Here is a 14,890-nt window from a genome sequence, read left to right as displayed (position 1 = left end):
AACAATCCTCCTGATATTCCATTAGCAAATAAACATCTATTTGAAATAAAAAAACTTTTTCAGATACCTTCTTATAAATTAAATAAAATGTGTACAATTGCCAATAGAGCCACCTATACCGCCTCTTCTTGTATTCATTTCCTTTTATTGCTTATTTTATCTATATATTTTTCTTCAGACAAACTTTCCACTTTCCTCTGCTTATTAGTAATATTTATCTTTATTATATTGTAGTTTATTTTACCTTATATTATTGTTACATTACATTTTATTACATTCTATTATTCTGCAAACAAATAGAGGTGTAACTTCTCCAACACTATTTTCAGCAATGATCTCCCATCATTGTGTCTTTCTTATCTTACCCCCAACATAAAGAGTCTGCTTTTGGAAGAACTGTGCGATAAAAATAAATAATTATTTTTATTATTATTACAATTATTTATAAGTACCATTCTACAAGATTTCAGACAAGCTGTTTAGAAACACACTTTTCAATTACTATTTTTACAATGTACATGTCAGGTACCTTCCCTGCCGGGGTGGCGGCTGTCGGTCTCTGGTCATTAGGGTTGCACTTCTATGCGGGGATCACTTGCTCGTGTTCATGTGCAGCACCCGCGTCAACTTGTTTGCTATGTCGCAGGTGTTCTTTCTTGTTCCCATTTTCGCTATCCGCATGCATGTGCTTCTCAGCTTCCTAGTGGTCAGCATCATAGAATACTTTGCTTATGCACTTATGCAGGTGACCATACACATTGTTTATCTGTTGCTAGTCACATCCCTTGGCCTTTACACGTAGTGTCAGTCTGTCTTTGCGTTGCTTGTTGGCCTGTTTCCAACAATCTAGCACTTATTCTTTGCTCTCGGTCTGTTTGTAACTTGGCCTACCCTGACCTCGAATTCATTAACGACATTGCCTTGCCAGCTGCCTGCACTGACCTCGGATTAATAAACGGCATTGCCAGGCACCTGCCCTGACCTTGGATTGTCTCTGGCCCCAGTTGTTTACAAATATGTTTTTGTCATAGTCACTCTTTTTTAAGGAATCCCTCCACCTGATGCTGACTAGCAGCCAGGAATAGGGAGGGTGAACTTGAACACGGTAGTGTCAGTGGCGTTTCTGACAGTACAACCTCAGATGAGGAAAGCATACAATTTACCTGCCTTAACATCATTAATCAATAACCTAAAAGCATTTCAGTTATCAAATTACTTACATTTTCATACAGAGTACAATCCATTTCAGTGTGTAAAATAGCATAATGTATATCACAATATAAAGGCAGAACACAATATTTGTCTGCTATGGCTTTAATACATTAAGACCATTGTGTTAATAAAAGTCTAATACAGTGGTTAGTCATGAAGCCTATTTCCCATGGAGCTTTTAAAAGTCTCTTCTCAATAATGGAATCATTAAACGTGTCTTCCCAAAGCAAACTACCTAGAGAACAAGTCACTTTATATTGAAAACATTTAACAGACAAAATAAAAACATTATTATGTCCAGAAGGGAAACTCTTCTGCTTTCAATTATACAACCTACATAAGTACTTCAAGTGTAATGGTCTGGAAAGTATAAAATTAAGCTTGTGTCAGGGAAACAGCATTATAATATAGCACAATGAAAATAAGGATAGTGATAGTATATAATACTGATAGTATTAGTAATAATGTTAGCAATGATGAAATAGACTGGATTTCATCTCTGGTGTTTTTAGGTTTTCCTTCCTTGGACTTTTCAGTATGCAAATACAAATCCCTGGTGAATGGTTTGTGCATATTATCTCCTGCCACCAGGAATCTGTACTGAAGTGTAAAAAATGAACATGTCTGCTGTGCATGTAACATAAGGCCAAGGAGGAGTGGTTTATCTGCATCAGGTCTGGACTTCCCAAGTGTCCAGCATTAAACTGGGCAGTCTGGTATTTCAATTAACTACCTGGTAAATTATATGTAAAACAAATATGAGACATAAATGTCTATTTTTGTTAATGTGTCTTGGATTTCAAAATCAAGAGGCCTATTTATCAAATGTCTGTCGGACCTGATCCAACAGTGCGGATCAGGTCCGACAGACATTGCTGAATGCGGAGAGCAATACGCTCTCTGTATTCAGCATTGCACCAGCAGCTCGATCGGGTTAAATTCCAGCGATGTCTGTCCGCCTGCTCAGAGCAGGCGGACATGGTTATGAAGCAGCGGTCTTTAGACCGCTGCTTCATAACTGCTGTTTCTGGTGAGTCTTCAGACTCACCAGAAACATGGGCCCACAAGCTCCTTGATAAATGGGCCCCCAAGGCTGTGTTTCTTCTACCACGCATCATGTTTCTGCCTGGCTGCCATTCAGTGTGACAGCTAGATCCAGCTGCTTCCACCTTACAGTAAGTAAATAGCAGCCGAGTGGGCAGCCAGCAGGGCAATATTAAGGTAAGAATCTGTTGGAGATTGAGGTCTAATATAAGGTCTGATTTGGATATATGGTCTTTTGTTGCTATGTGATTGACAGAGGGTCTGCAGACTTATGCACCTAATGTGATGCTTGATGTGGCATATCGTTCAGAGGGTCTACAGGGTCATGAGTCTAATCAGAGGTCTGAAGTGGACATGTGGCTGAGAGGGGGTGAATTTCCTTGGAGTGATATCTCGGGTCTAATGTGAATATGTAAACAAGATTAGTTACAGTTATAGATACAATATAGATAACACTTCCCTTTTGGAAGATGCAGCCTTCCAAGGTCTCTCACTAGACCGATTTGGATTCAATTGTACACAAAGAGGCAACCCTTCTGTCCCACCAGTTGCATCTTCCAAAAGCTGAGCGGATCTTGAAAAAACTAATTTAAAATAGTGAAGTATTGTCTACCCTAAAGAAATTACTAAATGGAAAGTACTCACAGGATGGATAGAAATCAGCAGCGTTTATTTTGTCCTCTTTCAAGAAAACCGCATCCACCAGATAAATGAACACATGTTCCAACAGGACTAATAATTAAAACATACGTTTTATAAAAATAAAATTACAGCTTTAATAATAACGCTCAAGGCGTTTCAGTAAAATTGTGCCTTTTTCAAGAGAGAATAAAATATATAAAAAGCTGAATCCTAGATACTAATGTGGATATGTGGCTTATAGAAATTGCAGGGCAAGGTGTCTGATCTGACTTTACTATATAACCGACAGAGAAGTTGCAGGACCTGGATATAATCTCATTTGTTTATGTGGCTAACATAAGGCTGCACAGCCAGAGATTTGATCTGATGTAGGTATTCATTTGAAAGAATAACTGCATGCTCATGATGTGTTTTTGCGGTTGAGAGGGAATGCAGGGCTAGGGTCCAGATCAGAGATTTGAATTGGACATTTGACTGATGGTCTGATGTTCTAAGCAATACGCTCAGATGAGATGCTATGAAGTGATCCTCTAGCACTGTGAAACAATCACAAGATTCTAAAAGGGTTTTGCTATACTTCTACAAGGGATGTTCCCTGCATTTCTGGATGTGAAGGAAAGACAAGCCCGTGCAATATAGTACTGCATGGTATGACAGTTTTGCTGCATTTACAATTTGTGCTTTGTATTTTAAATTTCTTTAGACTTCAGATTTTGTCTTTTAAGTTTTTTTACATTTAAACTTTTCACTTTCTATTTTGTATTTTAATGCATTTAGATACAGCAGTGTATTAAGGATTCTGATTTTACAAATTCTGCTTATGATTTGACAGTTTCTTTGTAACTTTAACAAATTAGGATCATACTTTACAAATTTCATTGCACTTTCTATTTTTACCATTTAAAATAAAACTGACTGAACTGACTTAATTCTATAAGAAAAAGGGTGGAACCTGAAAGTCCAAGAGAGATGCCTTCCATAGAAAGTAATGAGGCTCTTTGGGATAGGGAATTTTACAGGGCAGAGTGATGTTAACAGGAGAGCACCTGCAGAAAATACAAAGTAAACTAAAATGTTTTCATTAAAATTTATCTTGCTTTTGTCTCTAGTTTAGTATATATTACTTTTATGTCAGTTAAATAAGTGTATTGTGAATTTTGATCAAACTTCACCTGCATACAACTGGTTAGATAAATCAGTTGAGGCTTAAAGCATTTCTTAAGAATTGTGAGAAAGCTTCAGACATACCCTTAGAACTCCCCTTTTCAACCTTAGGGAACTCCTCTGTCCCTCCCTATTTCTGAAGCTGTCAATTTTATTTTACAATAGAGCAAATGCAAAGTGTGATGTAATTTGTATAAGATACACAGAAATATACAAAGTATGATCCTAATTTGTTAACGTAACACATAAACTTTCAAAGCATAATAAGAATGTATGAAATTACTGATGTATACAGAATCTAAATGCATTAATAATACAAAATAGAAAGTACCAAGCTTAAATATAATAAAACTTAAAGGACCCATTCTGAAATATAAAGTAATATAAATAAGAACCACAAAATGTAAATGTAACAACATTCTCATGTTATACTGTGCTATATGGCTTTGGGCTTGTCTCCCCTTCACATACAGAAATGCAGGGAATGTTCCTTATTGAAGTATAGCAAAAATGTGCCTCTCTAGAATCTTGTGAGGGATCTTGCAGTACTGAAGGATCATTTTAGATCATCTCATTTGAAAGGAATTTTATGGGAGACATTTCCCATCTCTATGGTACTTTCAAGTTCTCCCCTTTATGCAAAAACATTATTTGGATTTATTATCACAGGTTCAGACCTCCTAACTGTTCCTATATGAGAGGGACAGTCCCTGATTCTGAATCTTGCGATAACTTTTCAAGATATCAAACAAATCAAAGACCAGCGCAAAATGTAAAACACAACAAGCAAATAAGAAAAGAGGGTCTCCCACATCTCCAATTAAGATCCAATAGAAAAATAAGTTAACTTATTTGAGCACAACTAAAATATTGTGCTTAAGTGTGAATGATTAGGGGGAAATAGATATATATATATATATAAAATGCACTTGCTTTACTCCAAATATATAAAACACTAACAATTTGAAATTTAAAAACAAAATATCAGCAGAACATAATACACACAAATTAAAAACAGAATTTATACAGACTCAATACAAAGTGTATCCTCAAACAGTTTGCAATCCTTGCAACTAAAGTGTCCAAGTGTATGGCTAGATTTGCATAGCCTCTAAAATGGCATCCGGACCATCTGATTAGAATCCGACAACAGGAACTCCTTAGGCGGATATCACAAACAGCAAAGGAACGGTATAATCTGTACTAACTTCTAAGATCTAAATGACTATCACGATCTCCCAACAGGCAGCACTCCAAACTTTCACCGGTCCCAACCGCAAGGGATGTCAAGCCTCCACGCCAGTCAGCAGTCTCCGGAAAAAGTGCAGATTAATAACATTGCGTTTAACTTCCAGACAGTTACTAAATGCTGCACGGATTCACTTCACTGCGGAAGCTTCTGAATCCAAGAAATAACATGGCCTTTTGTGTTATTAATCTACATTTTTCCAGAGACAGCTGGCTGGCGTGGAGGCATGACGTCCCTTGCAGATGGGACGGGTGAAAGTTTGGAGCGCGGCCTGTTGGGAGATAGTGACGGTCATTCAGATCTTAGATGTGAGTACGGATTATACAGTTCCTTTACTGTTTGTGATATCCACCTCAAGCGGGAGCGTTAAATACCGCTCCACTTGTAATCTGGCTCTGAATCTTTTTAGCTCATTTTTATTGTGATATCATCTTCTTTTTGTATTCTATGCTAAATATCTAAAATTATCATAGATACAACACTACAACTACTACTACAACGACTACAACTGCCTCAGAAAGGCTTAGCAATTATATTAGTCTGTTAGATTATGGATATTTAAATGTTCAATAGGAAAGTAAAATATATTATTCTTTATTTATAATCTAGAGCAGACTTTGTCTCCTCAATAATAACTTTAACCATCCTGCAACAGACATTTTTGCACTAAACATGATGGAAGTTTGCCCTGAAGCAAACACACAAACCTCTTTATTGATAAGGCTGGATCAATGATGCAAATCAATAGTCTTTTGAAGTTTGTTGCTGATCAATAACAAGAGCTATTATTTTCTATGGGTCTTGTGAAGGGCAAATTGTGACAGCATTTCAACCCTGCCTCTATTAATGGTTCAAGGTCGGCAAACTGTCTTTACCAGGCTGTCAAAGTCATTAGTGCTAGTGACAAAACATGGAGAGAAAAAAAAAAATATATATATATAACCTATATTTAAAGGACATTAAAGGGACATGAAACCCAATTTTTTATTGTTTGATTCAGATAGAACATATATTTTTAAACACCTTTCCAAAATACTTCTATGATTATTTTTGCTTTATTCTTTTGGAATCCTCTATATAATGAACAGCAATGCACGACTGGGAGCTAGCTGAACACATTAGGAAGCCAATGACAAGAGGCATATATTTGCAGCAGATAGCTCCCAGCTCCTGAGCCTACCTAGGTATGCTTTTCAACAAAAATCAGCAAGAGAATGAAGCAAATTAGATAATAAAAGTAGATTGAAAGGTTGTTTAAAATTGTATGTTTTATCTGAACTGTGTGAGAAAAAAATGGGTTTCATGTCCCTTTGAACAGCTATTTTGCTTTTTTGTACAACGTGTGTTTGTCCTTCGCATCCTAGACAGGCCAAAAAGTATATTGTGTAACCTGCAAATGCTGCAAATCAATTAGGCAATTTGCAGTATTTTGAAAGCCTAGGTTTCAAATTTTTAGCTTTTTGGCCTCTCTAGGGAACGTGAGACAAAGCACAATTACACAAAAAAAGGTGTTTAATGACCCTTTAAGGCTATAATAGTTTTTATATATGTGTGTGTATATATATATATATATATATATATAAATACCCTAAGTTTATTTTTTGTTTTGTGATAGGGTGGTTTTGCAAAAGGCAATCCTTGTGCCCACTCAATGCAAAGATGAGTAGAGATGTTTCCAAGTTTGGAACCTTGTCCGTCATCCAACTGTATATGAGGCCCTATGTCTCTGCTTGAAAATACATTTTTTCTAACACATTTTTATGGCAGCTGACTGTATCATATATGACTTACAGCCTTATGTCATTCTTAGGATCTTCTTATGTTTATCCCAAACATTCATATCAACTTTCTGCCTTCCCTAAACTACACATATTAAGGCAATAAATCCATTTTATTAGCCCACCTTGGTCCATTTTCTATTTATTTATACCTTTCTGGACAAAAGAAGCACCAAACTATACACAATGACCTCCATTTATCAAGCACCAGAGGCTACTTTGGAGCCCTTGTGGTGCATTCTTGCTCATGAGACCCTGCTTACTGAGTTAAACCCCCCAAATTTCTCTTCTCTGGGGTCATTGACATTTCCCACACAAACAACTGCTTGTGCAATAATAAATGCAGGCAGCGGACTTAGCTCGTCCACTGCCTGTGCACAGCTAGCTGCAGACCTTGTCCCCTGCCTATTAAAACTGAATATGAGAACTAACTAGTTATCTATAAAGTGGCAGATGGACTCACATTTTGTCTGCTAACACCTCTGTACAACTGTTTATTTTGTAATATGTATTGTATGTTCTATATAAGTTCTGTGTATAACAGAGGCATCAAATAAATAACGGAAGTTATTTTAAAACTGGATGATAAACAAAGAAATGTAAGGAATCTGTCCAATCTTTAGCACAACAGAAGAATAAAAGAAGCAATGATCTTTGAAAGTGTAAAGTTATAAATAGAGACATCAGTCTGTAAGTGCAACATTTCTAAATATACCTTGATATTTGGGAAGAGATAAAAATGCCACAGAACAATGTTGAACTGTGTAAATGTGCATCATTCTTGCAAAAGGTTATTTAAAAAAAAATACTGTAAACTTAAGACTACAAGACACAAAAAGTACATTAAATAGAAAAAAGGAAAGAGTTTTTGAAAATAATTGTATATATATTCATTAAAAGCAACTATATTATGTATTCTCAATCAGCAAATACTTAAAGTAACATAAAGGTTCAAAAAGAGCTTTATTATGTTTATATGCTTGTATATAACCATATATTTAACACATGTAAATTCAGCTCCAGAGCTGAATATAGTTGGTGATTGGTGACTACTGGCTACACACATATGCCTCTCCTCTGGCTATGTTTAGGTATGGATTGCTGCTGCTTTGGAGTCAGCTTGTTATTGGAGTAGATAAGGCTAGCCACATTCATTGTGTTAGCAAATCTTTATTGCTTTGCAGTTCCTTATCTCATTGTTTCATAACCACGGTCCTCAAGTACCCTCAACAGGCCAGGTTTTCATTAAAGCTTAACCAGTGCACAGGTGAAATAATCAGCTGATGGGTGAGAGCAGGTTAGTAACCATGGTGTTATTGATCAGCTGATTACTTCACCTGTGCACTGGTTCAGCTATAATAAAAACCTAGCCTGTTGAGGGTACTTGAGGACCGCGGTTTAGAAACACTGCCTTATCTGATTAGAAAGCCAATTAGTGCAGGGTTAGGCTTGCCTTATAGTTGTCAGAACTGGGAACATTCTTAATTTTCCGACTTAAAGGGATAGAAAGGTAACAATGTAAATATGGTTGTATTTCGGTTTGAAACAGAATCATATATGCAATATATGTTAGCAAAAAATGCTTCTAGTAAAAGTTATCACTGTTTTTCGGCAAATGCACATATGCTGTGAGTAGGGTTGCCACCTCAGCCATGTTTTCCTGGACATTTATGAGTTACACATGCTGCAGGGTGTGCAGGTAAGAACATGTATTGTGTTTCTGGACAGCACTATTCATATTCCTACCTGCACACCCTGCAGCATGTGTAACTTATAAGTGTTCTGTATTTTAAGGGACATGTGGCAACCCTAGCTGTGAGTGACCTGTGCACCAGTATTTAAACACCATACCTGCTTATAGAGTCAGCATTGGCTTACATAACACAAATTAAGTCTTCACATACACAATACACAACACACTCTCTGACTTTGAATACTGGTCCTCACAGGATATGTGCATATGCCACTAAAAACAGTAATAACGTTTACTAAAATTATTAAGAATGCCTGGAATTACCTTAGTTGAAAACTATGACGCAGGGGCATATTAAGGCATAGGCCGACAATTCTATTGGCTATTCAAATCAGCCAATAGAATTTCAGTAGCTCTCATCCTATTGGCTGATTTAAATTTCAAAAATCAAATCAGCCAATAGGAATGCAAGGGACGCCATTTTGAAAAGACTCTCTTGCATTGAAGATTCAGTATACGGCAGCGACTGTATGAAGTGGATGCTCTGCATTGGATGTCTTCAGAATGGACCCGCTCCGCCAGGATGGATAGAAGATGCCGTCTGAATGAAGATAGAAGACGCCGCCTGGATGGATGAAGACTTATCGCCGTCTGGATGTCCGGACTTCAGAAACTGTAAGTGGATCATCGGGGGTTAGTGTTAGGTTCTTTTAAACTTTTTTTGGGTGTTTTTTTTTTTTTTTTAGATTAGGGTTTGGGCTTTTCTTAAAAGAGCTAAATGCCCTTTTCAGGACAAGAAAAAGAGCTGAATGCCCTTTTAAGGGCAATGGGTAGCTTAGGTTTTTTTAGAGTTAGGTTTTTTATTTTGGGGGGTTGGTTGGGTGGTGGGTTTTACTGTTGGGGGTCTTTGTATTTTTTTTTTCAGGGAAAACAGCTGATTTCTTTAGGGCTATTGGTAGTTTATTGGAGGCTAGGGTTTTTTTTATTCTGGGGGGGTTATTTTATAGGTCTATTAGATTAGGTGTAATAGTTTTTATTCTGGATAATTGTGTTTGTTATTTTTCATAATTTAGTATTTTTTATTTTTTGTAATTTAGTATTTATTTATTTTTGTAATTTAGTATTTTTAATTTTTTGTAACTGTAGATTATTTTTTTTTAGTAGTGTTAGTTTTTTTTAATGAGTATATTAATGTATTTAATTGATAGTTATTTTAATTTTAGTATAACAGTAATGTTGGTTTAATTTATAGTTTAAACTTAGTTGGGTTTTTTTTATTTCCCAGGTAAGTTTTTATTTATTTTAAGATAGGGATCTTGTAATTTTAATTTAAAGTTAGGGGTTTGTTAGGTTTAGGGGTTAATAGTTTCTATTTTTGTGATGTGGGGGGCTAGCGGTTTAGGGGTTAATAGGTTTATTTAGTGGCAGTGATGTGGGAGGCCAGAGGTTTAGGGGTTAATAACTTTATTTAGTGGCGGCGATGTCGGGGAGCAGCGGAATAAGGGTTAATATCTTTATTATAGGCGTTAGGGGTTTGTTAAGTTTAGGGGTTAATAATTTAATTTATTTTTTGCGATGTGGGGGGCTAGCGGTTTAGGGGTTAATAGATTTATTTAGTGGCAGTGATGTGGGAGGCCAGAGGTTTAGGGGTTAATAACTTTATTATAGTGGTGGCGATGTCGGGGAGCGGCAGATTAGGGGTTAAGTTTAATTTATTGTTTGCAATGCGGGAGGGCATTGGTTTATGGGGTTAATAGGTAGTTTATGGGTGTTAGTGTACTTTGTAACAGTTTAGTTATGAGTTTTGTGTAAGAGTTTTGTTGCGTAAAACTCATAACTACTGGTCTCAGATTGCGGAACGGATCGTGTCGGTATAGGCTGGAACGCAAGCTTTTTAGCCTCACCGCAAAACTTGTAATGGCAGCGCTATGAAAATCTCATGCAAAAACGTAATTTTTTTGAGTGCGGGACTGACGTTATGTTACAGGCTAAAATGCTTGCGGTACAGCTATACTGACAAGACTTGTAATGGCTGAGTTACTGTTTTAATGCTGAAATGGCCATTTTTTTCAGCAGTAAAATAGGAACGCAAAACTTGTAATCTAGGTGATAGTAAAGTATTCTTAGCTTACTGGAGAGTTATCTGACATCTTGATAATTCTAAGGTTTTATATTATACAACCCATATCTTTACAGGCGGCATTGTGTTTAAATAAAAAAAAAGTCTAAATAAAATAATGTTTACTGTATTTATATAATGCAACCCTGCAGTTCATGGCATGTGAAAACTGGTGTTTCATGTGTATCACTAGTAAGGATGGGGCGAATGTGCTGAAAGTGTAATTCGTTTGGCAGATTGAATAGTCCTGTGGATATTCGTTTTGAACAATCGAATGTTAATGAGAACGAAAATCTAATGGAATTTCCAGTTTTCTAATGTTACTTTAGTTTTCGAATGTTCATAATTAGATTGAATATCCAAATTCGAAATTTCAAATGTAACATTCAATTTAACAAATACTATTCAGAAGTGTAATAATTTATGTGGAATGGTATTTAGTAAATTGATACATAATACAGGTAGATAAAAATACAGTATATCAATTCAAAGGTTTATATTTTGAATATTGCATAATTTGATTACATTTAGAGAGCTTTATAAATACTATTGCAAATATATAGATTCAAATTTTTCAAATTTGAATATTGCATAATTCGAATCAAATTATTAGAAAAATTTGAATCGTATATTACATTTAAAGAAAGCATTAGAAACAATATTACATTAAAGTGAAAGTAAATCCTAGCATTTTACAAACGCTAGGATTTACTATTGAAACAAATAAAGGGGACTTTCATTCATGAAGTATAAGATACTTCATGTAGAAAGCTCCTTTATTTGTTTTAACTGATAGCCGCTCTTAGCTCCTACAGCAGCGCACGGCTAAAAATATTTTTGGCTAAGAGGTGACGTTTTCACCTCTTAGCCAATAGCCGTGCAGTAAATCCGGCTCCTATGGGCGCCAAGCCAGATTTACTGCACGACTATTAGCTAAAAGATTAAAACGTCACCTCTTAGCTGTAGGAGCTAAGAGTGGCAATCGATTGAATCAAATAAAGGAGCTTTCTACATGAAGTATCTTATACTTATTGAATGAAAGTGCCCTTTATTTGTTTCAATAGTCAATCCTAGCGTTTCTAAAACGCTAGGATTTACTTTCACTTTAAACGAATGTTAGAATGCTGTACAAACATTTGAAATTCGAAAAAAACTAACAAATGTATTAACATTTGTTTCATTTTTCGAATATTGCTAAACATTCGCCCATTCCCTAATCCCTAGTATAATTCCCCTCATATCTCATATGGGATCCATCAGCTAGGTATCTGCATGGTGTAATGTTAAATTGCTTTAATCTTTGAGACTGCTAACTATGGTTGGGTTTAGACAGTGGTGGACAGAGAGCTGGAAAGGGCTGGACTGGGAATAAAAATCAGCCCTGGAAATTTTTAGACCAGCCCCTATAATCCGTAAAAGACACACACATATATACATCTACCAGGGTGCCGGTACAAAGTTGCACATACATTGAAAGGAGGACCACACTCGCTGGATTTAAAGCATAAATTCTCACATATGTGTGTGTATAAATATATATATACACACACACACATACATATTTGTGTATGAATATATATATATGTGTGTGTGTGTGATATTTATATCTTTGTAATACACACTTAGACACACACTGACACATATATATAATGATGCTGGGAGCAGTTTGCAACAGCAGACATTAAAGAATACATAAATAACTTAAGTCAGAAGCCCCCCTGTAGCCAAGCCATCCTGTCCCTCTTACCTTATTTATTAATTTACCTGCCTTCAGCCTGTGTAAGGCTGTGAAGTAGGGGAGAGGCTGTCAGTGCCGCGTGTTCGGGCAGAGAGGAGGAGGGAGGGAGACTGCAAGATGTGCAGTACTGAGTGTGCTCATGTGACTTGACGTCCCCGCAGTACTAATTGCCTGATGCCAAGTTAGTCCTGACTGGCTCCCTGATCACATGGCAATATAGCCTTTGCTGACCAACCGCTCGCTCCCTCACCTGCTGTACCCTGTAGCCTCTAATACCAATTGCCTTTTGGAGTGGAGGCCACTCTGCTCCCTTACCGGCTTTTCACATGTGCTGAGCTCTCTCTGTGTAGCTACCAACTGCCAGTGCTGTGTCGAATCTGGAGATCTATCAAAATCGTCAATTCCCGGAACCCCAGCCACACATCTCTAACCCGCCCACACATCTCTAGTAAGCTAACACATATTATGCCTAACGTCCGCCCAGGCTACCTCCCACTTCTACTAAACTCCACCCAGGATACCTCCCCACTCCTCCAAAATACCCCTCAGCTACGTTGGGACAGAGGAACTGTTACATATAAACACAATAAGTATAGGTGATATATTTAAATATGCTCTTTAAATAATGACATAAACGCTGCCATATGCCACTTTGTATAGTAAGTACAAAATACACGGCTAATAAATACCCTGCCTCGTACGTGGCAAGCTGTCATAAATACTATGTTGTCAAAATAGTAAATGAAACGGCTCATCTGTCCCAACGTAGCTGGGTGGCATTTTGGAGGAGTGGGGAGGTATCCTGGGTGGAGTTTAGTAGAAGTGGGAGGTAGCCTGGGTGGACGTTAGGCATCGTATTAGCTTACTAGAGATGTGTGGGCGGGTTAGAGATGTGTGGGCGGGATTCCGGGAATTGCCGATTCCCGATTTTGAAAGATCCCCAGATTCGACACAACACCGGCCCTGGTGGCCCAGGGATTTTTCCCGGTATCCCGGCGGCCCAATCCGGCCCCTAGAGCTGGAGGTGTAATTCTGTTCTTGGACTCATGGCAGCACAATGTATTTTGCTGGCCCTACTGCCAATGGGTTGTGTAAAATCAGTAACTCTTCACCACAGAGCAAGCTGACGTCTGCAATCTTGTTATGTCATTAAAATCAATGCATTTTTCCATCTGAAATATAGTTCATCTTAACATTCAAATTCTAAACTGCTTTATCTGCATGTAATAGGCTGTTTTTTAATAAAGGGGAAAAGGTGATACATTCTACTTGTCAGCCAATCAGATGCTGAATACAGACTCAAAGGGACATGAAACCCAACATGATTCAGATAGAGAATACAATTTTAATTAGTTTTCCAGTTTACTTCTATAATCAAATTTGCTTTGTTCATGAATAGTGCTGTCATCTAGTTTTCTTGCTAATCTATACCATTCTTGCAAAACTGCTGTCATATAGTGCTGCAGACACTTGCGCACTTCAATAAAGGATAACAAGTAAACAAAGGAACTTTGGTAATGGAAATACAATGGAAAGTTGTTTAAAATTGTATGTATCTATCTGAATGATGAATGAAAATGTTTGGGTTTTATGTTTCTTTAAGTTTTATGCATAGATTTAGGAATGCTCATAATTATCCAGCACAGATGTAGAATGAATATGAGACCATGGCACGCATCTTCTTAAGAGAGTACACATACCCCTGTGAAGTACTTGGATGTCATTTTGCAAGTGTGCATGCTTGCTTTCTTGACATTACACCCCAAATATCCTTAGATTTTAGTATAATAATTTGGTGTATGCTACATAAGGCTTACATCTGTATCCAGTCTCTGATTGGCCAATAGGGACATAAAACAACGAGAAGAATAGAAAGGAGGTTAAAGGGACACGAAACCCCAATTTTTTATTTTTTATTTTTCAGGATTCAACTAGAGCATGTGATTTTAAACAACTTTCCAATTTACCTCTTTTATCCAATTTGCTACGTTCTCTTGGTATCCTTTTTTGAAGTAGCAGTTATGCAATATGCTATTTGAAGAGATCTGGAAAACCAATAAAAATAGGCATTTTTGTGCAGCCACCAATCAGCAGCAAGCTCTCAGTAATGCATTGCTGCTCCTGAGCCTATCTAGATATGATTTTCAACTAAGGATACCAAGAGAATGAAGCAATTTAGATAATAGAAGCAAATTGTTTAAAATCACATGCTCTGTCTTAATCATGAAAGAAAATGTTGGGTTTCATATCC

At 36.9% G+C, this 14,890-nt stretch overlaps 1 protein-coding gene across 3 annotated transcripts in view; it reads left to right on the top strand.

The window, feature by feature from the left end:
* LOC128660660 (poly(rC)-binding protein 3-like) overlaps positions 1-14,890 on the top strand; it is a 282,926-nt gene that overhangs the window by 187,894 nt on the left and 80,142 nt on the right. The gene's annotated exons all lie outside the window — the stretch shown is intronic.

This window comes from Bombina bombina, chromosome 5 (genome assembly GCF_027579735.1).
Source record: "Bombina bombina isolate aBomBom1 chromosome 5, aBomBom1.pri, whole genome shotgun sequence".
Lineage (NCBI taxonomy): Eukaryota > Metazoa > Chordata > Amphibia > Anura > Bombinatoridae > Bombina > Bombina bombina.
Note: the sequence above shows the minus strand (reverse complement) of the source record. Positions and strands in the feature narration are given on the sequence as shown.